The sequence below is a fragment of the Pseudophryne corroboree genome, chromosome 7 (genome assembly GCF_028390025.1).
Source record: "Pseudophryne corroboree isolate aPseCor3 chromosome 7, aPseCor3.hap2, whole genome shotgun sequence".
In the NCBI taxonomy this organism is placed as follows: Eukaryota; Metazoa; Chordata; class Amphibia; order Anura; family Myobatrachidae; genus Pseudophryne; species Pseudophryne corroboree.
In genome coordinates, this window is record NC_086450.1 from 258,892,685 (window position 1) to 258,915,361 (window position 22,677).

At 46.8% G+C, this 22,677-nt stretch overlaps 4 pseudogenes; 2 read left to right on the forward strand and 2 right to left on the reverse strand.

The window, feature by feature from the left end:
- The first annotated feature begins 10,844 nt into the window (after nucleotides 1–10,844).
- LOC134946351 (5S ribosomal RNA) lies at nucleotides 10,845–10,963 on the forward strand (annotated as a pseudogene).
- Nucleotides 10,964–11,297: 334 nt separating this feature from the next.
- On the forward strand, nucleotides 11,298–11,416 carry LOC134946196 (5S ribosomal RNA; annotated as a pseudogene).
- Nucleotides 11,417–16,665: 5,249 nt separating this feature from the next.
- On the reverse strand, nucleotides 16,666–16,784 carry LOC134946197 (5S ribosomal RNA; annotated as a pseudogene).
- A 109-nt stretch (nucleotides 16,785–16,893) lies between these two features.
- LOC134945959 (5S ribosomal RNA) lies at nucleotides 16,894–17,012 on the reverse strand (annotated as a pseudogene).
- Nucleotides 17,013–22,677: the final 5,665 nt, after the last annotated feature.

A 22,677-nucleotide genomic window follows, 5' to 3' on the forward strand; every position in this document is an offset into this window, starting at 1 on the left:
ATATAGCTCTTGACAGTCCACAATCTGTTCATGCATCCAAACTCCTCTCTCTCTAACCTCCTCTCTTGGCCTAACCCAATTGTCCGACTCCTCTATTACCAGGAGGGCCACTGCCTTGATCTTGTGTTCACCAGGCTCTGCTCAGTTTCCCAACTCATTAACACTCCTTTCCCTCTCTCTGATCACAACCTGATCACCTTCACAATCTCTATCACTTTAAATTCTAGGACAATAAAACCAAGCAAGCCTCCTCTAACACACAGAAATACTAACAATATAAATTTTCAACAACTTTCCACTTCTCTGCAACAACGTCTCTCACATTCACCACACCTGACACTGCTGTATCCCACCTGCACCAGACCCTAGAGAGTGCCCTTGATGAAGTTGCTCCAGCTACCCATCACACTCCACGTAGGCTTAGATGCCAACCATGGCACTCTAAATCAACAAGACACCTACAAAAACTGTCACGTAAGGTAGAACGTCAGTGGTGGAAATCTCAGAATCCAAGTGACTTTCTCACATAAAAGACTACCTACCACTCCTATCGTCAGGCCCTGGACACTGCCAAACAAACATATTTCCAATCTCTCATCTCTTATCATGCCACCAACCCCAAACGACTTTTTAATACATTTAAATCACTTCTTTACCCTCCCTCACCTCCCCCACTAGCTACTATCAGTGCACAAGAACTTGCTTCCTACTTCAAGGATAAGATTGATAAAATCCGAGATGAAATGGTATGCTCTAACTCAGCTAGTGACCTGCTCAAATCCCTATCTGAACCCTCTGACACTTTCTCTTCATTTGATCCCACAAGTGAAGATGAAGTATCAACACTCTTTTCATCCTCCTACTCCACTACCTCTCCTCTTGATCCTATACCCTCACAGGTCAGCAAAAGTTTGTCCTGTGCTTATCCCAACCTTAACTAAAATCTGTAATCTCTCTCTCTCTACTGGCATCTTTCCATCTCTGTTTAAACATGCAGTGATTACTCCCATTCTGAAAAAACACAACTCTGACCCAAACACACTCTCTAACTACTGTCCCATTTCTCAGCTACCCAGTCCCTCCAAGCTACTTGAGAGACTTGCCTACACTCACCTTACACACTTTCTTAACTCCCACAACTTACTGGACCCACTTCAGTCAGGCTTTCGTGCCCAACACTCCACGGAGACGGCACTGTCCAAAGTAGTGAATGATCTGGTCACTGCTAGATCAAAAGGCCATTACACACTACTTATTCTTCTAGATCTCTCTGCTGCTTTTGACACTGTTGACCACTCTCTTCTCATACAAACACTAGAGTCCCTAGGTCTTCAGGACACAGCCCTTACTTTGTTCTCATCCTACCTATCTAATCGATCTTTCAGTGTTCGCTTCTCTGATTCTACCTCCTCTTCTCTACCTCTATCAGTTGGAGTACCGCACGGCTCAGTCTTAGGTCCTCTGCTTTTCTCAATCTATACCTCCTCTCTTGGTAAACTAATCAGCTCCTTCGGATTTCAGTATCATTTGTACGCTGATGATACTCAAATCTACCTATCCCCCCAGAGTTATCACTATCTGTATTGGCTGGTGTCACTGGATGCCTATCTGCCATTTCATCTTGGATGTCATCTCGCCATCTCAAACTCAACATTTCCAAAACAGAATTAATTATTTTCCCACCAGCTAAGGGTAGTTACCAACCTGATATTGCCATAACTGTTGACAATGCAACTATCCACCCTACCCCACAAGCTCGCTGCCTAGGTGTCATCCTTGACTCTGAACTGTTGTTTGTTCCACACATTCAATCTGTCTCTAAATCATGTTACATGCACCTTAAAAACATATCCAAAATACGCCCTTATCTTACACAAGACACTGCAAAAACTCTGATCCATGCACTCATCATCTCGCGCATTGATTATTGTAATAGTCTCCTTACTGGTCTTCCCAAACATAGGCTCTCACCACTTCAATCCATTTTAAATGCAGCTGCTAGGCTAATCTTCCTCGCCAGACGTTCTTCGTTTGCTGATCCGCTCTGTCAGTCCCTCCATTGGTTACCGGTATTCTACCATGTCAAATATAAAATACTTTTACTTACATACAAGGCTATTACCCAAACTGCACCATCATACATCTCCTCACTCATCTCAAAATATCTCCCTACCAGACCCCTCCGCTCTGCACAAGATCTGCGTCTCTCATCCATATGTATTACCTGTTCCCACTCAAAATTACAGGACTTTACCTGGGTTTCACCCACTCTGTGGAATGCCCTCCCACGCACAATAAGACTCTCCACTAGTCTCCAAACCTTTAAACGTTCCCTGAAAACTCATCTCTTCAGACAAGCCTACCAAATTCCTGACCCACACACATAACCTTCAATGCTTCCCTATCCAGTTACATTCCCTCTGCACATAACCTCACATTTTGTCTTCCAACATTGCTGGGTGATCATATCATACAACCCACTAAGAACCTAGCAATCTGGGGAAACATTATGTAACAGGTTGCATCTATCCTTGTGTATCAATACCTATTTCCCTATAGATTGTAAGCTTGCGAGCAGGGCCTTCCTACCGCTATGTCTGTCTTTGCCCTGTTTTGTTCTATAATTGTTGTTCTAATTGTAAAGCGCAATGGAATATGCTGCGCTATATAAGAAACTGCTAATAAATAAATAAATAAATAATGGTGGAATTACTATTTTCCCTGTGGTGGCTGAGGTCTGTTGGTGCAGGGTCAAAAACTGCGGTGTAAGGTAGTCTTTTCCTGCAAGGCTACGCCCATTTTATAGAGACCATGCCCATTTCTCTGACGTCCTAAGTGGATGCTGGGGACTCCGTCAGGACCATGGGGAATAGCGGCTCCGCAGGAGACAGGGCACAAAAGTAAAAGCTTTAGGATCAGGTGGTGTGCACTGGCTCCTCCCCCTATGACCCTCCTCCAAGCCTCAGTTAGGTTTTTGTGCCCGGCCGAGAAGGGTGCAATCTAGGTGGCTCTCCTAAAGAGCTGCTTAGAGTAAAAGTTTTATTAGGTTTTTTTATTTTCAGTGAGTCCTGCTGGCAACAGGCTCACTGCAACGAGGGACTTAGGGGAGAAGAAGTGAACTCACCTGCGTGCAGGATGGATTGGCTTCTTAGGCTACTGGACACTAGCTCCAGAGGGACGATCACAGGTACAGCCTGGATGGGTCACCGGAGCCGCGCCGCCGACCCCCTTGCAGATGCTGAAGAGAGAAGAGGTCCAGAAATCGGCGGCTGAAGACTTCTCAGTCTTCATGAGGTAGCGCACAGCACTGCAGCTGTGCGCCATTGCTCTCAGCACACTTCACACCAACGGTCACTGAGGGTGCAGGGCGCTGGGGGGGGCGCCTTGGGCAGCAATGAAAGTACCTATACTGGCTAAAAATACATCACATATAGCCTCTGGGGCTATATGGATGTATTTAACCCCTGCCAGGTTGTCAGAAAAACGGGAGAAGAAGCCCGCCGAAAAGGGGGCGGGGCCTATTCTCCTCAGCACACAGCGCCATTTTCCCTCACAGAACTGCTGGTGGGAAGGCTCCCAGGCTCTCCCCTGCACTGCACTACAGAAACAGGGTTAAAACAGAGAGGGGGGGCACTTATTTGGCGATATGATTATATATTAAGATGCTATAAGGGAAAACACTTATATAAAGGTTGTCCCTGTATAATTATAGCGTTTTGGTGTGTGCTGGCAAACTCTCCCTCTGTCTCCCCAAAGGGCTAGTGGGGTCCTGTCCTCTATCAGAGCATTCCCTGTGTGTGTGCTGTGTGTCGGTACGTGTGTGTCGACATGTAAGAGGACGATGTTGGTGAGGAGGCGGAGCAATTGCCTGTAATGGTGATGTTACTCTCTAGGGAGTCGACACCGGAATGGATGGCTTATTTAGGGAATTACGTGATAATGTCAACACGCTGCAAGGTCGGTTGACGACATGAGACGGCCGGCAAACAAATTAGTACCTGTCCAGGCGTCTCAAACACCGTCAGGGGCTTTAAAACGCCCATTTACCTCAGTCGGTCGACACAGACACAGACACGGACACTGACTCCAGTGTCGACGGTGAAGAAACAAACGTATTTTCCTTTAGGGCCACACGTTACATGCTAAGGGCAATGAAGGAGGTGTTACATATTTCTGATACTACAAGTACCACAAAAAAGGGTATTATGTGGGGTGTGAAAAAACTACCTGTAGTTTTTCCTGAATCAGATAAATTAAATGAAGTGTGTGATGATGCGTGGGTTTCCCCCGATAGAAAATTATTGGCGGTATACCTTTTCCCGCCAGAAGTTAGGGCGCGTTGGGAAACACCCCTTAGGGTGGATAAGGCGCTCACACGCTTATCACAAGTGGCGTTACCGTCTCCAGATACGGCCGCCCTCAAGGAGCCAGCTGATAGGAGGCTGGAAAATATCTTAAAAAGTATATACACACATACTGGTGTTATACTGCGACCAGCGATCGCCTCAGCCTGGATGTGCAGCGCTGGGGTGGCTTGGTCGGATTCCCTGACTGAAAATATTGATACCCTTGACAGGGACAGTATTTTATTGACTATAGAGCATTTAAAGGATGCATTTCTATATATGCGAGATGCACAGAGGGATATTTGCACTCTGGCATCAAGAGTAAGTGCGATGTCCATATCTGCCAGAAGATGCTTATGGACACGACAGTGGTCAGGTGATGCAGATTCCAAACGGCACATGGAAGTATTGCCGTATAAAGGGAAGGAGTTATTTGGAGTCGGTCCATCGGACCAGGTGGCCACGGCAACAGCTGGAAAATCCACCTTTTTTACCCCAAGTCACATCTCAGCAGAAAAAGACACCGTCTTTTCAGCCTCAGTCCTTTCGTCCCCATAAGGGCAAGCGGGCAAAAGGCCAGTCATATCTGCCCAGGGATAGAGGAAAGGGAAGAAGACTGCAGCAGGCAGCCCATTCCCAGGAACAGAAGCCCTCCACCGCTTCTACCAAGTCCTCAGCATGACGCTGGGGCCGTACAAGCGGACTCAGGTGCGGTGGGGGGTCGTCTCAAGAGTTTCAGCACGCAGTGGGCTCACTCGCAAGTGGACCTCTGGAGCCTACAAGTAGTATCCCAGGGGTACAGATTGGAAATTCGAGACGTCTTCCCCTCGCAGGTTCCTGAAGTCTGCTTTACCAACGTCTCCATCCGACAGGGAGGCAGTATTGGAAACAATTCACAAGCTGTATTCCCAGCAGGTGATAATCAAAGTACCTCTCCTACAACAAGGAAAGGGGTATTATTCCACACTATATTGTGGTACTGAAGCCAGACGGCTCGGTGAGACCTATTCTAAATCTGAAATATTTGAACACTTACATACAAAGGTTCAAATCAAGATGGAGTCACTCAGAGCAGTAATAGCGAACCAGGAAGAAGGGGACTATATGGTGTCCCTGGACATCAGGGATGCTTACCTCCATGTCCAAATTTGCCCTTCTCACCAAGGGTACCTCAGGTTCCTGGTACAGAACTGTCACTATCAGTTTCAGACGCTGCCGTTTGGATTGTCCACGGCACCCCGGGTCTTTACCAAGGTAATGGCCGAAATGATGATTCTTCTTCAAAGAAAATGGACGATCTCCTGATAAGGGCAAGGCCCAGAGAACAGTTGGAGGTCGGAGTAGCACTATCTCAAGTAGTTCTACGACAGCACGGGTGGATTCTAAATATTCCAAAATCGCAGCTGTTTCCGACGACACGTCTGCTGTTCCTAGGGATGATTCTGGACACAGTCCAGAAAAGGGTGTTTCTCCCGGAGAAGAAAGCCAGGGAGTTATCCGAGCTAGTCAGGAACCTCCTAAAACCAGGAAAAGTGTCAGTGCATCATTGCACAAGGGTCCTGGGAAAAATGGTGGCTTCTTACGAAGCGATTCCATTCGGCAGATTTCACGCAAGAACTTTTCAGTGGGATCTGCTGGAAAAATGGTCCGGATCGCATCTTCAGATGCATCAGCGGATAACCCTGTCTCCAAGGACAAGGGTGTTTCTTCTGCGGTGGCTGCAGAGTGCTCATCTATTAAAGGGCCGCAGATTCGGCATTCAGGACTGGGTCCTGGTGACCATGGATGCCAGCCTGAGAGGCTGGGGAGCAGTCACACAGGGAAAAAATTTCCAGGGAGTGTGATATAGTCTGGAGACTTCTCTCCACATAAATATACTGGAGCTAAGGGCAATTTACAATGCTCTAAGCTTAGCAAGACCTCTGCTTCAAGGTCAGCCGGTATTGATCCAGTGGGACAACATCACGGCAGTCGCCCACGTAAACAGGCAGGGCACAAGAAGCAGGAGGGCAATGGCAGAAACTGCAAGGATTCTTCGCTGGGCGGAAAATCATGTGATAACACTGTCAGCAGTGTTCATTCCGGGAGTGGTCAACTGGGAAGCAGACTTCCTCAGCAGGCACGACCTCCACCCGGGAGAGTGGGGACTTCATCGGGAAGTCTTCCACATGATTGTGAACCGTTGGGAAAGACCAAAGGTGGACATGATGGCGTCCCGCCTGAACAAAAAACTGGACAGGTATTGCGCCAGGTCAAGAGACCCTCAGGCAATAGCTGTGGACGTTCTGGTAACACCGTGGGTGTACCAGTCGGTGTATGTGTTCCCTCCTCTGCTTCTCATACCCAAGGTACTGAGAATTATAAGACGTAGAGGAGTAAGAACTATACTCGTGGCTCCGGATTGGCCAAGAAGGACTTGGTACCCGGAACTTCAAGAAATGCTCACAGAGGACTCATGGCCTCTGCCGCTAAGAAGGGACTTGCTTCAGCAAGTACCATGTCTGTTCCAAGACTTACCGCGGCTGCGTTTGATGGCATGGCGGTGGAACGCCGGATCCTAAGGGAAAAAGGCATTCCGGAAGAGGTCATTCCTACCCTGGTCAAAGCCAGGAAGGAGGTGACCGCACAAACATTATCACCACATGTGGCGAAAATATGTTGCGTGGTGTGAGGCCAGGAAGGCCCCACGAAGAAATTTCAACTCGGTCGATTCCTGCATTTCCTGCAAACAGGAGTGTCTATGGGCCTCAAATTGGGGTCCATTAAGGTTCAAATTTCGGCCCTGTCAATTTTCTTCCAGAAAAAATTGGCTTCAGTTCCTGAAGTCCAGAAGTTTGTCAAGGGAGTACTGCATATACAACCCCCTTTTGTGCCTCCAGTGGCACTGTGGGATCTCAACGTAGTTCTGGGATTCCTCAAATCACATTGGTTTAAACCGCTCAAATCTGTGGATTTGAAATATCTCACATGGAAAGTGACCATGCTGTTGGCCCTGGCCTCGGCCAGGCGAGTGTCAGAATTGGCGGCTTTGTCTCACAAAGCCCATATCTGATTGTCCATTCGGACAGGGCAGAGCTGCGGACTCGTCCCCAGTTTCTCCCTAAGGTGGTGTCAGCGTTTCACCTGCACCAGCTTATTGTGGTACCTGCGGCTACTAGGGACTTGGAGGACTCCAAGTTGCTAGATGTTGTCAGGGCCCTGAAAATATAGGTTTCCAGGACGGCTGGAGTCAGGAAAACTGACTTGCTGTTATCCTGTAGGCACCCAAAAAACTGGGTGCTCTTGCTTCTAAGCAGACGATTGCTAGTTGGATGTGTAGTACAATTCAGCTTGCACATTCTGTGGCAGGCCTGCCACAGCCAAAATATGTAAATGCCCATTCCACAAGGAAGGTGGGCTCATCTTGGGCGGCTGCCCGAGGGGTCTCGGCTTTACAACTTTGCCGAGCTGCTACTTGGTCAGGGGCACACCCTGGCTGAGGAGGACCCGGAGTTCTCTCATTCGGTGCTGCAGAGTCATCCGCACTCTCCCGCCCGTTTGGGAGCATTGGTATAATCCCCATGGTCCTGACGGAGTCCCCAGCATCCACTTAGGACGTCAGAGAAAATAAGAATTTACTTACCGATAATTCTATTTCTCGTAGTCCGTAGTGGATGCTGGGCGCCCATCCCAAGTGCGGATTGTCTGCAATACTTGTACATAGTTATTGTTACAAAAATCGGGTTATTAATTGTTGGGAGCCATCTTTTCAGAGGCTCCGCTGTTATCATGCTGTTAACTGGGTTCAGATCACAGGTTGTACAGTGTGATTGGTGTGGCTGGTATGAGTCTTACCCGGGATTCAAAATCCTTCCTTATTGTGTACGCTCGTCCGGGCACAGTATCCTAACTGAGGCTTGGAGGAGGGTCATAGGGGGAGGAGCCAGTGCACACCACCTGATCCTAAAGCTTTTACTTTTGTGCCCTGTCTCCTGCGGAGCCGCTATTCCCCATGGTCCTGACGGAGTCCCCAGCATCCACTACGGACTACGAGAAATAGAATTATCGGTAAGTAAATTCTTATTTTTTACAAGCTCACGCCTCCCCCCCCCCCCCCCATCCCATCGGGAGCGCTCACGCAAATATAGTTTTTTTTATATCTATGGGGGAGGGGCACAATTTTTAATGTCAATGGTGGTGGAGAGCGTGCATTTTTGAATCTCGCATTTGAAGCCAAATTGTTTAGAAACAACCCTGCAAGAAAATATCTGCGAATCCAATGTTACCATAAGTGTGGCATATACCTGTGCTTGCTCGCGGGGTGAGAACATCTCCCCAATTGAATTCAGTGATATGAATAGAGGTTGTGCAGCAGCCACAGAAAGGGTTAATCTCTGCAGCTTGTCACTAAATTACATTGTTGCAATTTTAGCTGGGAGCTGCAATAATTACTCTTAATACGTAACACAGCCAACATTTCTATATTCACACTATATACTGCATGGTGAATATAGAAGTGGTGCTTACTAAACAGCACCTCCTACTGCATCCCACATCACCGCTGGTCACACTCATATCAGGCCCAAAATGCTATATACTATGCCATAGTGTTGCTTACTATATAACACCAGGTGCTGTGCTGTGCAGTGGTCAAAACACACTAACTGGTCCCATGCTGTTGTTGAATTAAAGGCCTATACTGACTATGTGCGATTTTGGCTAAGTGTCAATTTTGACTATCTTGCGATCTGCACTAACTTTTCTTACGAGTTTGATTATATAGTCAAAATCGTAAGAAAATATCTCACCATGTGTACACACTATTAGTGTTCCAGTGGGTGACCATATAGAATGTGTGGGGGGCACCTGTACAGTATGGGATGTCATGCTATTTATACTCAGTATGTTCTGACAGATTAAACACTGCTGCAACAAAGTCGGATTAACAGCCAAACATGTTGGGTGCAGCTTGCCGAAGGTGACGTGGTAACATCAGACACCGCTCCGAGTGATTTGAATCTATGATGTAAGTGAGCATTTATTGTGGAGTAAAGTTTTTAAATATACTCAGTAGTGCGTACTTCACTTTACTCTTTTATGTATCTATCTATGGGCCTAATTCAGACCTGATCGTGGCCATGCAACATTTTGAATGGCTACGATCAGTTACTCAAACAAGTAGGGGGATGCCCAGATTGTCTGGCCCCTATACCTTTTCCTTCCCTGTACAAAAACAGCGCACAGCGGCATTGCTTTTGTACTTGACGAGTAGCTTCTTACCAGCGCAGTTAATGCTGTCCGGGTCACGGAGCCGCCGCGGCCCGCCCCCACATGGTCCAGGCACGTCTGCGTTGCATGGACCGCGCCCCCAAAACGGCGGCACAATGCTGCCGGCCCAATCGGGCAGAGGGGATCACTGGGTAGAGATGCCGATGGCATCTCTGGCATGCGCCGGCGCACTTTGGCACCAGCACATGTGCAGTTCAGACCTGATCGCCTGTTGTGTGAATATGCACAGCAGAGATTAGGTCTGAATTAGGCCCTATATACAGCTGCCAGTGAGGCAGGGATGTGCTGCTGTCAGTGAGGCAGTGATCTGCTGCTGTCAGTGAGGCAGTGATCTGCTGCTGTCGGTGAGGCAGGGATGTGCAGCCCACTATCTCCCTACCACCCCTGCCTGAGTCACCCACTTAACCTGTCACCCCTGCCTCAGTTACCCAGTATCTCCCAGTCACCGCTGCCTCAGTCAGCCACTATACCTGTCACTCCTGCCTAAGTCACCCACTGTCTCCATATCACCCCTGCCTCAGTTACCCACTGTCCCTATCACCCCTGCCTCAGTCATTTACTATACCTGTCATCCTTGCCTCAGTCGCCCACTTTCTTCCCATACTTACCCAACCCCTTCCTATCATCCCTCCCTCAGTAACCCACTATCTCCCAGTCACCCACTTTCTTCCCATACTTACCCAACCCCTTCCTATCACCCCTCCCTCAGTCACCCACTATCACCCAGTCATCCCTGCCTCAGTCACCTACTGACACCGGTGCAGACACTTCTGCTAGCGGCCTCCTGACGTGGAAAGCTGAAATGTGCAGTGTCCTGTTTCAGCACCAAAACAGTACTTTAAGTGTTGTGGGTGGTAATTTAGTTGGATTTAACCGCTTTCATGTCTAAACCTGATGCTTTTGGGTGCTTAAAGAGCAATGTACTTTAACAGGATGGCTTTTCCTTGGGAGAAAAATGTACTTGAACAGGACATCTTTTCCTTTTCCAATATCTTGCCTCTGCAATGACATACACAATGGTAAACTCAGGGCAATGCTTTGTAGATTAAGGCCTAACAGAATACTTTAAATTATCTTTCTAGTCTCTCTAGTTTGGGAGAAAAATGCACCTGAAAAGGACAGCTTTTCCTTTTTTATGCAACCAACACTGTTTTCTTGATACATTCCATTTTTAAACTTATTCATTTATGTACCATTAGCTAGAAGAACTCTAACAGAAATCACCAGCTCATCTACAGCCACACCACACTGGATATGCCCAATCTCCTCTGATGTTAGAAGCTAAGCAGTGTTGGGCCTGGTTAGTTCTTGCATGTGAGACCACCTGTGAATACCAGATGCTGTAGGTAGTTTTATACTACCAACACAGTTCTCTTTATGCATTCTATTTTGAAACATTTTCATTTATGCACCAGTAGTTAATAGTAGAATAACTCAAACAGAAAGAGCAAAAATCATCTACGGCGGCATCACACTGGATAAATTCAATCTCATCTGATGTCGGATGCTAAGCAGTGTTGGGCCTGGTTAGTTATTGGATGGGAAACCACCTGGGAATACCAGGTGCTGTATGTGTTTTTATATCACCAGTACCGTTTTCTTGATACATTCCATGTTTAAACTTATTCATTTATGTAACCAGTAGTTAGAAGTGGAAGAGCTCTAACAGAAACTACCAAGCTCATCTACAGCCACACCACACTGGATATGCCCAATCTCATCTGATCTAGGAAGCAAAGCAGTATTGGGCTTGGTTAATACATGGATGGTAGACCGCTTGGGAATACCAGATGCTGTAGGTGTTTTTATACTACCAACACCGTTTTCTTGATACATTCCATTTTTAAACTCTGTGGAGTCTTATTTTGTGTCTACTTCTTATCTACATTTAATTCCCTACCTCTAATCAAGGCATTTTTAAATACTGGGGGGCTGCCATGATGCGAGGCCTACCCAGGCCTCAGGTCTGAATTCAAATGTTCTTGCGAACTAACTGTGGGGTACATGTACTAAGCAGGGATAAAAGTGGAGAAGTGAGGCAGTGGAGAAGTTGCCCAAAGCAACTAATCAGCACTGATGTAACATTTCTAATTTGCAAACTTTAAAAGTATACAGAGCAGCTGATTGGTTGCCATGGCTAAATTCTTTTTGTGGGCATTGTTTTGTGTCCAGACCGGTGGCAGGTGGTGTGCATTTGCTGAGAAGGCAGGGAAGACCTCAGATATGCTGCATCTCCTGATATGTGTCTCTCTTAAGTGGCTGTCAGCAAGCAAATGCATGCTAGACACCCCATTCAGAGGCGTCACTTACTTTTATAACACCCGCTGCGGTCGTGGTTGAAAACGGGGCGTGGCTTCGCGGAAGGGGCGTGGCTTCGCGTCCCGAACCCGTTTTCGGCACATTGTGGGTCGGGGGATACGGCCTTCACCCGGAGACTGCTGAATCTGCAGTACTGGCTTCTGCACTTGACAGGAGCCAGGTTGCAGCATCCAGCTCCTGTCACTGAGCAGGAGCCGGCACTTTGGTGTCACCCCTCAGAGGGTAACACCTGGGTGCGGGCCGCAACCCCCCACACCCACGTTGTGATGCCACTGACCCCATTCCAAGCTGATTGTGACATCACACAATACGCATCATAGAACAGGCATGTTAGAGCATGGGTCTTCAACCTGCGGCCCTCCAGCTGCTGTGGAACTACACTTCCCAGCATGCCCTGCCTCAGTTTTAGCATACCTTAATAGCAAAACTGTTTCAGGGCATCCTGGGATGTGTAGTTTCACAGCAGCTGGAGGGCCACAGGATGAAGACTCATGTGCTATAGCCAAGCCACAGGTACATCAAATGCTATCTACAGTAGCTGCTAGTTTAAATCCTTTTTTTTTCCGCAGCATTCCGATGCAGAAGGTTCCATGGAACCAGAGATCCTTCCATTGAGAAGGACATGCTGCCTGGTTGACTGCACTGTGTAAATTAAATCACTGAGCCAGTTAGCTTGTGGGTGGCTCTGATGACTGGGTGTATGGGTGGATGGTGTGTTGGATGTGGAGCACATGCAAATGATTGTCCACCATCCAGCGAGAGAGAAAACTCATGCAGGAGTGAGCCAGCTTGTCAGTGGGTTATGCTCCAAGCCAGACATCAAATCTATATGGAGCAGCTGGAGGGGACAAGAGTAGGATTGCAAAATCTAGATAGAGGAGCATGTATGGTGGGACATTCTCCCTGATTGTGTCAGGATATCTTTCTATTTATTGACCCTCTCCTTATATGTGTCTGTCTTTCAATAAAGCTTCGGGCTTGTGATTCCCTCACCCTCTTACACTCCACACCCATAGCCTTATTAACTGTTGTATTATTGTATAGTTTTAAATGTATAGTGCAGTTCATGATTTATAGTGTAGGCTGGCCTGTGCTGTAGTTCTTGAACAGTACTATACCATCTGCATTTGTATTGAGTTTTGGCTGTGCTGCAACACGGTACTTTTGTGTGTAATTTTTATGTATGTTTCTTTGCTTCTTTATGTCAATAAAGACTGCTTTTTCAATCCAATATCTGAAAACAATCAATGTTCATCTTTGATGGCAATAGAAGTGGTATGATATTTGCTGCTTTTGAAAGCCAATATCTGATATGTCCCCTATCTGGGAACCATTTATTAAATGGCTTTTCAGAAAAGGGAGATGGGAGAAGAGCTTTCAGTACTTGTAGGACCGATGCACATTTCCTATTCTAGCCTCCAAAAACAGATTCAGTTGCATTTTCCAGTGTGTTTTGGATGTGCCTTTGCAAATGTCTTACATCGACAAACTTATTTAGTACTATTTTGCAAATAGGGTTACATTGTTGCAACATTGTGTTCCCTAATGGCTTGATTTTTTTAAATGCAACAATTGATAAATATACCTGAAAACTGCTCTGTGGAGTCTTATTTTGTGTCTACTTCTTATCTACATTTAATTCCCTACCGCTAATCAAGGCATTTTTAAATGCTGGGGGCTGCCAGGACGTGAGGCCTACCTAGACTTTAGATCTGAATTTGAATGTACTTGTGAACTAACTTAATTTCCTACTTCTAAATTGATTCCTAAATTCACTACTTACATTAATCCTGTAGTTGGGCATTATGGGCCTTCGATTGTGGGCATTGTTTTGTGTCCAGGCCAGTGGCAGGTGGTGTGCATTTGTTGGAAAGGCATCGAAGACCTCCGATATGCTGCATCTCCTGATGTGTGTCTCCCTCAAGTGGCTGTCAGCAAATGCATGCTAGACACCCCATTCCAAGCTGATTGTGACATCACGGAACATGCATCATAGAACAGGCATGCTAGAACATGGGTCTTCAAACTGCGACCCTCCATCTGCTGTGGAACTACATATCCCAGCATGCCCTGCCTCAGTTTTAGCATACCTTACTAGCAAAACTGTGGCAAGGCATGCCGGGATGTGTAGATTCACAGCAGCTGGAGGGCCACAGGATGAAGACCCATGTGCTATAGCCAAGCCGCAGGTACATTGAATGCTAGCTAGCTGAAGGTTTAAATCCTTTTTTTCCATAGCATTCCGATGCGGAAGATTCCATAGAACCAGAGATCCTTCCATTGAGAAGGACATGCTGCCTGGATGACGCAACTGTGGAAATTAAATCACGGAGCCAGTTGGCTTGTGGGTGGCTCTGGTGACTGGGTGGTTGGGTGGGTGGTGTGTCGGAGGTGGAGCACATACAAATGATTGTGTATCATCCAGCTAGTGAGAGAGAAAACTCACGCAGGAGTGTGCCTGCTTGTCAGTGGGTTATGCACCTTGTCACATATCAAATCTACATGGAGCAGCTGGAGGGGACAAGAGTAGGTTTGCAAAATATAGATAGAAGAGCATATATGCTGGCGCATTCTCCATGATTGTGTCAGCTTATGTTTTGGTCCACTGCACTTTCCTCCACCTCATTTCGACCTATGGCTAAGTTTTAGACATTTTGGTTAAGATCAAGTGTAGTCGCTTCTCGCCCTTTTGGCTGGGATCTTGTATCGTGGTTGAAGGGTCTGCTGGAGGGATTGTTTTCTTCATTGGTGCAAGACCGAAGATATTCCAGGATGGAAGGCTTGGGAACACTATCCGTTTTTCAGATAGACCGGATTGGACTACATTCTATTGTAAAGGATATCTTTTCATTTATTGACCATCCCCTTATATGTGTTTGTCTTTCAATAAACCTTTGGGCTTGTGATTCCCTCACCCTCTTACACTCCACACCCATAGCCTTATTAATTTTTGTATTATTGTAAAGTTTAAATGTATAGTGCAGTTCATGATTTATAGTGTAGGCTGGCCTGTGCTGTAGTTCTTGAACTGTACTATACTGTCTGCATTTGTATTGTATTTTGGCTGTGCTGCAACATGGTACTTATGTGTGTAATGTTTATGTATGTTTTTTTGCTTCTTTATGTCAATAAAGACTGCTTTTCCAATTCAATATCTGAAAACAATCAATGTTCATCTTTGATGGCAATAGAAGTGGCATGATATTTGCTGCTTTTGAAAGCCAATATCTGATATGTCCCCTATCTGGGAACCATTTATTAAATGGCTTTTCAGAAAAGGGAGATGGAAGAAGAGCTTTTAGTACTTGCAGGACCGATGCACATTTCCTATTCTAGCCTCCAAAAACAGATTCAGTTGCATTTTCCAGTGAGTTTTGGATGCGCCTTTGCAAATGTCTTACATCGACAAACTTATTTAGTACTATTTTGCAAATAGGGTCACATTGTCGCAACATTGTGTTCCCTAATTGCTTGATTTTTTAAATGCAACAATTGATAAAGACACCTGAAAACTGCTCTGTGGGAGTCTTATTTTGTGTCTACTACAATCCCTCCAGCAGACCCTTCAACCACCATACAAGATCACAGCCAAAAGGCAGAGAAGCGACTACACTTGATCTTAAGCATGCCCCACCATACATGCTCTTCTATCTAGATTTTGTAATCCTACTCTTGTCCCCTCCAGCTGCTCCATATAGATTTGATGTCTGGCATGGAGCATAACCCACTGACAAGCAGGCACACTCCTGCATGAGTTTTCTCTCTCGCTGGATGGTGGACAATCATTTGCATGTGCTCCACCTCCAACACACCATCCACCCAAACACCCAGTCACCAGAGCTACCCACAAGCCAACTGGCTCCGTAATTTAATTTACACAGTGCAGTTAACCAGGCAGCATGTCCTTCTCAATGGAAGGATCTCTGGTTCCATGGAACCTCCCGCATCGGAATGCTGCGGGGAAAAAAAAGATTTAAACAAGCAGCTACTGTAGATAGCATTTGATGTACCTGTGGCTTGGCTATAGCACATGGGTTTTCAACCTGTGGCTCTCCAGCTGCTGAGAAACTACAGATCCCAGGATGCCCTGACACAGTTTTGCTATTAAGGTATGCTAAAATGGAGGCAGGGCATGCTGGGAAGTGTAGTTCCACAGCAGCTGGAGGGCCGCAGGTTGAAGACCCATGCTCTAGCATGCCTGTTCTATGATGCGTGTTGTGTGATGTCACAATCAGCTTGGAATGGGGTGTCTAGCATGCATTTGCTTGCTGACAGCCACTTAAGAGAGACACACATCAGGAGATGCAGCATATCTGAGGTCTTCCCTGCCTTCCCAGCAAATGCACACCACCTGCCACCAGTCTGGACACAAAACAATGCCCACAAAAAGAAGTTAGCCATGGCAACCAATCAGCTGCTCTGTATACTTTTAAAGTATGCAAATTAGAAATGTTACATCAGTGCTGATTGCTTGCCTTGGGCGACTTCTCCACTGCCTCGCTTCTCCACTTTTATCCCTGCTTAGTACATATACCCCACAGTTAGTTCGCAAGAACATTTGAATTCAGACCTGAGGCCTTGGTAGGCCTCGCATCATGGCAGCCCCCCAGTATTAAAAAATGCCTTGATTAGAGGTAGGGAATTAAATGTAGATAAGAAGTAGACACAAAATAAGACTCCACAGAGTTTAAAAATGGAATGTATCAAGAAAACGGTGTTGGTAGTATAAAAACACCTACAGCATCTGGTATTCCCAAGCGGTCTACCATCCATGTATTAACCAAGCCCAATACTGCTTTGCTTCCTAGATCAGATGAGATTGGGCATATCCAGTGTGGTGTGGCTGTAGATGAGCTTGGTAGTTTCTGTTAGAGCTCTTTTACTTCTAATTACTGGTTACATAAATGAATAAGTTTAAACATGGAATGTATAAAAAAAAACAGTACTGGTGGTATAAAAACACATACAGCACCTGGTATTCCCAGGTGGTTTCCTATCCAAGTACTAACCAGGCCCAACACTGCTTAACTTCCAACATCAGATGAGATTGAATTTATCCAGTGTGATGCCGCCGTAGATGATTTTTGCTCTTTCTGTTAGAGTTATTCTACTTCTAACTACTGGTACATAAATGAAAATGTTTCAAAATGGAACGCATAAAGAGAACGGTATTGGTAGTATAAAACTACCTACAGCTTCTGGTATTCACAGGTGGTCTCACATGCAAGAACTAACCAGGCCCAACACTGCTCAGCTTCTAACATCAGATGAGATTGGGCATATCCAGTGTGGTGTGGCTGTAGACGAGCTCGTGATTTCTGTTAGAGTTCTTCTACTTCTAACTAGAGATGAGCGCCGGAAATTTTTCGGGTTTTGTGTTTTGGTTTTGGGTTCGGTTCCGCGGCCGTGTTTTGGGTTCGACCGCGTTTTGGCAAAACCTAACCGAATTTTTTTTGTCGGATTCGGGTGTGTTTTGGATTCGGGTGTTTTTTTCCAAAAAACCTAAAAAACAGCTTAAATCATAGAATTTGGGGGTCATTTTGATCCCAAAGTATTATTAACCTCAAAAACCATCATTTCCACTCATTTTCAGTCTATTCTGAATACCTCACACCTCACAATATTATTTTTAGTCCTAAAATTTGCACCGAGGTCACTGGATGACTAAGCTCAGCGACCCTAGTGGCCGACACAAACACCTGGCCCATCTAGGAGTGGCACTGCAGTGTCACGCAGGATGTCCCTTCCAAAAAACCCTCCCCAAACAGCACATGATGCAAAGAAAAAAAGAGGCGCAATAAGGTAGCTGTGTGAGTAAGATAAGCGACCCTAGTGGCCGACACAAACACCGGGCCCATCTAGGAGTGGCACTGCAGTGTCACGCAGGATGTCCCTTCCAAAAAACCCTCCCCAAACAGCACATGACGCAAAGAAAAAAAGAGGCGCAATGAGGTAGCTGTGTGAGTAAGATAAGCGACCCTAGTGGCCGACACAAACACCGGGCCCATCTAGGAGTGGCACTGCAGTGTCACGAAGGATGGCCCTTCCAAAAAACCCTCCCCAAACAGCACATGACGCAAAGAAAAAAAGAGGCGCAATGAGGTAGCTGTGTGAGTAAGATAAGCGACCCTAGTGGCCGACACAAACACCGGGCCCATCTAGGAGTGTCACTGCAGTGTCACGCAGGATGGCCCTTCCAAAAAACCCTCCCCAAACAGCACATGACGCAAAGAAAAAAAGAGGCGCAATGAGGTAGCTGTGTGAGTAAGATAAGCGACCCTAGTGGCCGACACAAACACCGGGCCCATCTAGGAGTGTCACTGCAGTGTCACGCAGGATGTCCCTTCCAAAAAACCCTCCCCAAACAGCACATGACGCAAAGAAAAAAAGAGGCGCAATGAGGTAGCTGTGTGAGTAAGATAAGCGACCCTAGTGGCCGACACAAACACCGGGCCCATCTAGGAGTGTCACTGCAGTGTCACGCAGGATGTCCCTTCCAAAAAACCCTCCCCAAACAGCACATGACGCAAAGAAAAAAAGAGGCGCAATGAGGTAGCTGTGTGAGTAAGATAAGCGACCCTAGTGGCCGACACAAACACCGGGCCCATCTAGGAGTGGCACTGCAGTGTCACGCAGGATGGCCCTTCCAAAAAACCCTCCCCAAACAGCACATGACGCAAAGAAAAATTAAAGAAAAAAGAGGTGCAAGATGGAATTGTCCTTGGGCCCTCCCACCCACCCTTATGTTGTATAAACAGGACATGCACACTTTAACCAACCCATCATTTCAGTGACAGGGTCTGCCACACGACTGTGACTGATATGACGGGTTGGTTTGGACCCCCACCAAAAAAGAAGCAATTAATCTCTCCTTGTACAAACTGGCTCTACAGAGGCAAGCTGTCCACCTCATCATCATCCTCCGATATATCACCGTGTACATCCCGCTCCTCACAGATTTTCAATTCGTCCCCACTGGAATCCACCATCTCAGCTCCCTGTGTACTTTGTGGAGGCAATTGCTGCTGGTCAATGTCTCCGCGGAGGAATTGATTATAATTCATTTTAATGAACATCATCTTCTCCACATTTTCTGGATGTAACCTCGTACGCCGATTGCTGACAAGGTGAGCGGCGGCACTAAACACTCTTTCGGAGTACACACTTGTGGGAGGGCAACTTAGGTAGAATAAAGCCAGTTTGTGCAAGGGCCTCCAAATTGCCTCTTTTTCCTGCCAGTATAAGTACGGACTGTGTGACGTGCCTACTTGGATGCGGTCACTCATATAATCCTCCACCATTCTTTCAATGTTGAGAGAATCATATGCAGTGACAGTAGACGACATGTCCGTAATCGTTGTCAGGTCCTTCAGTCCGGACCAGATGTCAGCATCAGTCGCTCCAGACTGCCCTGCATCACCGCCAGCGGGTGGGCTCGGAATTCTGAGCCTTTTCCTCGCACCCCCAGTTGCGGGAGAATGTGAAGGAGGAGATGTTGACAGGTCGCGTTCCGCTTGACTTGACAATTTTCTCACCAGCAGGTCTTTCAACCCCAGCAGACTTGTGTCTGCCGGAAAGAGAGATCCAAGGTAGGTTTTAAATCTAGGATCGAGCACAGTGGCCAAAATGTAGTGCTCTGATTTCAACAGATTGACCACCCGTGAATCCTTGTTAAGCGAATTAAGGGCTCCATCCACAAGTCCCACATGCCTAGCGGAATCGCTCCGTGTTAGCTCCTCCTTCAATGTCTCCAGCTTCTTCTGCAAAAGCCTGATGAGGGGAATGACCTGACTCAGGCTGGCAGTGTCTGAACTGACTTCACGTGTGGCAAGTTCAAAGGGCATCAGAACCTTGCACAACGTTGAAATCATTCTCCACTGCGCTTGAGACAGGTGCATTCCATCTCCTATATCGTGCTCAATTGTATAGGCTTGAATGGCCTTTTGCTGCTCCTCCAACCTCTGAAGCATATAGAGGGTTGAATTCCACCTCGTTACCACTTCTTGCTTCAGATGATGGCAGGGCAGGTTCAGTAGTTTTTGGTGGTGCTCCAGTCTTCTGTACGTGGTGCCTGTACGCCGAAAGTGTCCCGCAATTCTTCTGGCCACCGACAGCATCTCTTGCACGCCCCTCTCGTTTTTTAAATAATTCTGCACCACCAAATTCAAGGTATGTGCAAAACATGGGACGTGCTGGAATTTGCCCATATTTAATGCACACACAATATTGCTGGCGTTGTCCGATGCCACAAATCCACAGGAGAGTCCAATTGGGGTAAGCCATTCCGCGATGATCTTCCTCAGTTGCCGTAAGAGGTTTTTAGCTGTGTGCGTATTCTGGAAAGCGGTGATACAAAGCGTAGCCTGCCTAGGAAAGAGTTGGCGTTTGCGAGATGCTGCTACTGGTGCCGCCGCTGCTGTTCTTGCGGCGGGAGTCCATACATCTACCCAGTGGGCTGTCACAGTCATATAGTCCTGACCCTGCCCTGCTCCACTTGTCCACATGTCCGTGGTTAAGTGGACATTGGGTACAGCTGCATTTTTTAGGACACTGGTGACTCTTTTTCTGAGGTCTGTGTACATTTTCGGTATCGCCTGCCTAGAGAAATGGAACCTAGATGGTATTTGGTACCGGGGACACAGTACCTCCAACAAGTCTCTAGTTGGCTCTGCAGTAATGATGGATACCGGAACCACGTTTCTCACCACCCAGGATGCCAAGGCCTCAGTTATCCGCTTTGCAGTAGGATGACTGCTGTGATATTTCATCTTCCTCGCAAAGGACTGTTGAACAGTCAATTGCTTACTGGAAGTAGTACAAGTGGGCTTACGACTTCCCCTCTGGGATGACCATCGACTCCCAGCAGCAACAACAGCAGCGCCAGCAGCAGTAGGCGTTACACGCAAGGATGCATCGGAGGAATCCCAGGCAGGAGAGGACTCGTCAGAATTGCCAGTGACATGGCCTGCAGGACTATTGGCATTCCTGGGGAAGGAGGAAATTGACACTGAGGGAGTTGGTGGGGTGGTTTGCGTGAGCTTGGTTACAAGAGGAAGGGATTTACTGGTCAGTGGACTGCTTCCGCTGACGCCCAAAGTTTTTGAACTTGTCACTGACTTATTATGAATGCGCTGCAGGTGACGTATAAGGGAGGATGTTCCGAGGTGGTTAACGTCCTTACCCCTACTTATTACAGCTTGACAAAGGCAACACACGGCTTGACACCTGTTGTCCGCATTTCTGTTGAAATACTTCCACACCGAAGAGCTGATTTTTTTGGTATTTTCACCAGGCATGTCAGTGGCCATATTCCTCCCACGGACAACAGGTGTCTCCCCGGGTGCCTGACTTAAACAAACCACCTCACCATCAGAATCCTCCTGGTCAATTTCCTCCCCAGCGCCAGCAACACCCATATCCTCCTCATCCTGGTGTACTTCAACACTGACATCTTCAATCTGACTATCAGGAACTGGACTGCGGGTGCTCCTTCCAGCACTTGCAGGGGGCGTGCAAATGGTGGAAGGCGCATGCTCTTCACGTCCAGTGTTGGGAAGGTCAGGCATCGCAACCGACACAATTGGACTCTCCTTGTGGATTTGGGATTTCGAAGAACGCACAGTTCTTTGCGGTGCTTTTGCCAGCTTGAGTCTTTTCATTTTTCTAGCGAGAGGCTGAGTGCTTCCATCCTCATGTGAAGCTGAACCACTAGCCATGAACATAGGCCAGGGCCTCAGCCGTTCCTTGCCACTCTGTGTGGTAAATGGCATATTGGCAAGTTTACGCTTCTCCTCCGACAATTTTATTTTAGGTTTTGGAGTCCTTTTTTTACTGATATTTGGTGTTTTGGATTTGACATGCTCTGTACTATGACATTGGGCATCGGCCTTGGCAGACGACGTTGCTGGCATTTCATCGTCTCGGCCATGACTAGTGGCAGCAGCTTCAGCACGAGGTGGAAGTGGATCTTGATCTTTCCCTAATTTTGGAACCTCAACATTTTTGTTCTCCATATTTTAATAGGCACAACTAAAAGGCACCTCAGGTAAACAATGGAGATGGATGGATACTAGTATACTTATGGATGGACTGCCGAGTGCCGACACAGAGGTAGCTACAGCCGTGGACTACCATACTGTACTGTGTCTGCTGCTAATATAGACTGGTTGATAATGAGATCTAGTATGTATAAAGAAGAAAGAAAAAAAAAACCACGGGTAGGTGGTATACAATTATGGATGGACTGCCGAGTGCCGACACAGAGGTAGCTACAGCCGTGGACTACCGTACTGTACTGTGTCTGCTGCTAATATAGACTGGATGATAATGAGATGTAGTATGTATAAAGAAGAAAGAAAAAAAAACCACGGGTAGGTGGTATACAATTATGGATGGACTGCCGAGTGCCGACACAGAGGTAGCTACAGCCGTGAACTACCGTACTGTGTCTGCTGCTAATATAGACTGGTTGATAATGAGATGTAGTATGTATAAAGAAGAAAGAAAAAAAAAACCACAGGTAGGTGGTATACAATTATGGATGGACTGCCGAGTGCCGACACAGAGATAGCTACAGCCGTGGACTACCGTACTGTACTGTGTCTGCTGCCAATATAGACTGGATGATAATGAGATGTAGTATGTATAAAGAAGAAAGAAAAAAAAACCACGGGTAGGTGGTATACAATTATGGATGGACTGCCGAGTGCCGACACAGAGGTAGCTACAGCCGTGGACTACCGTA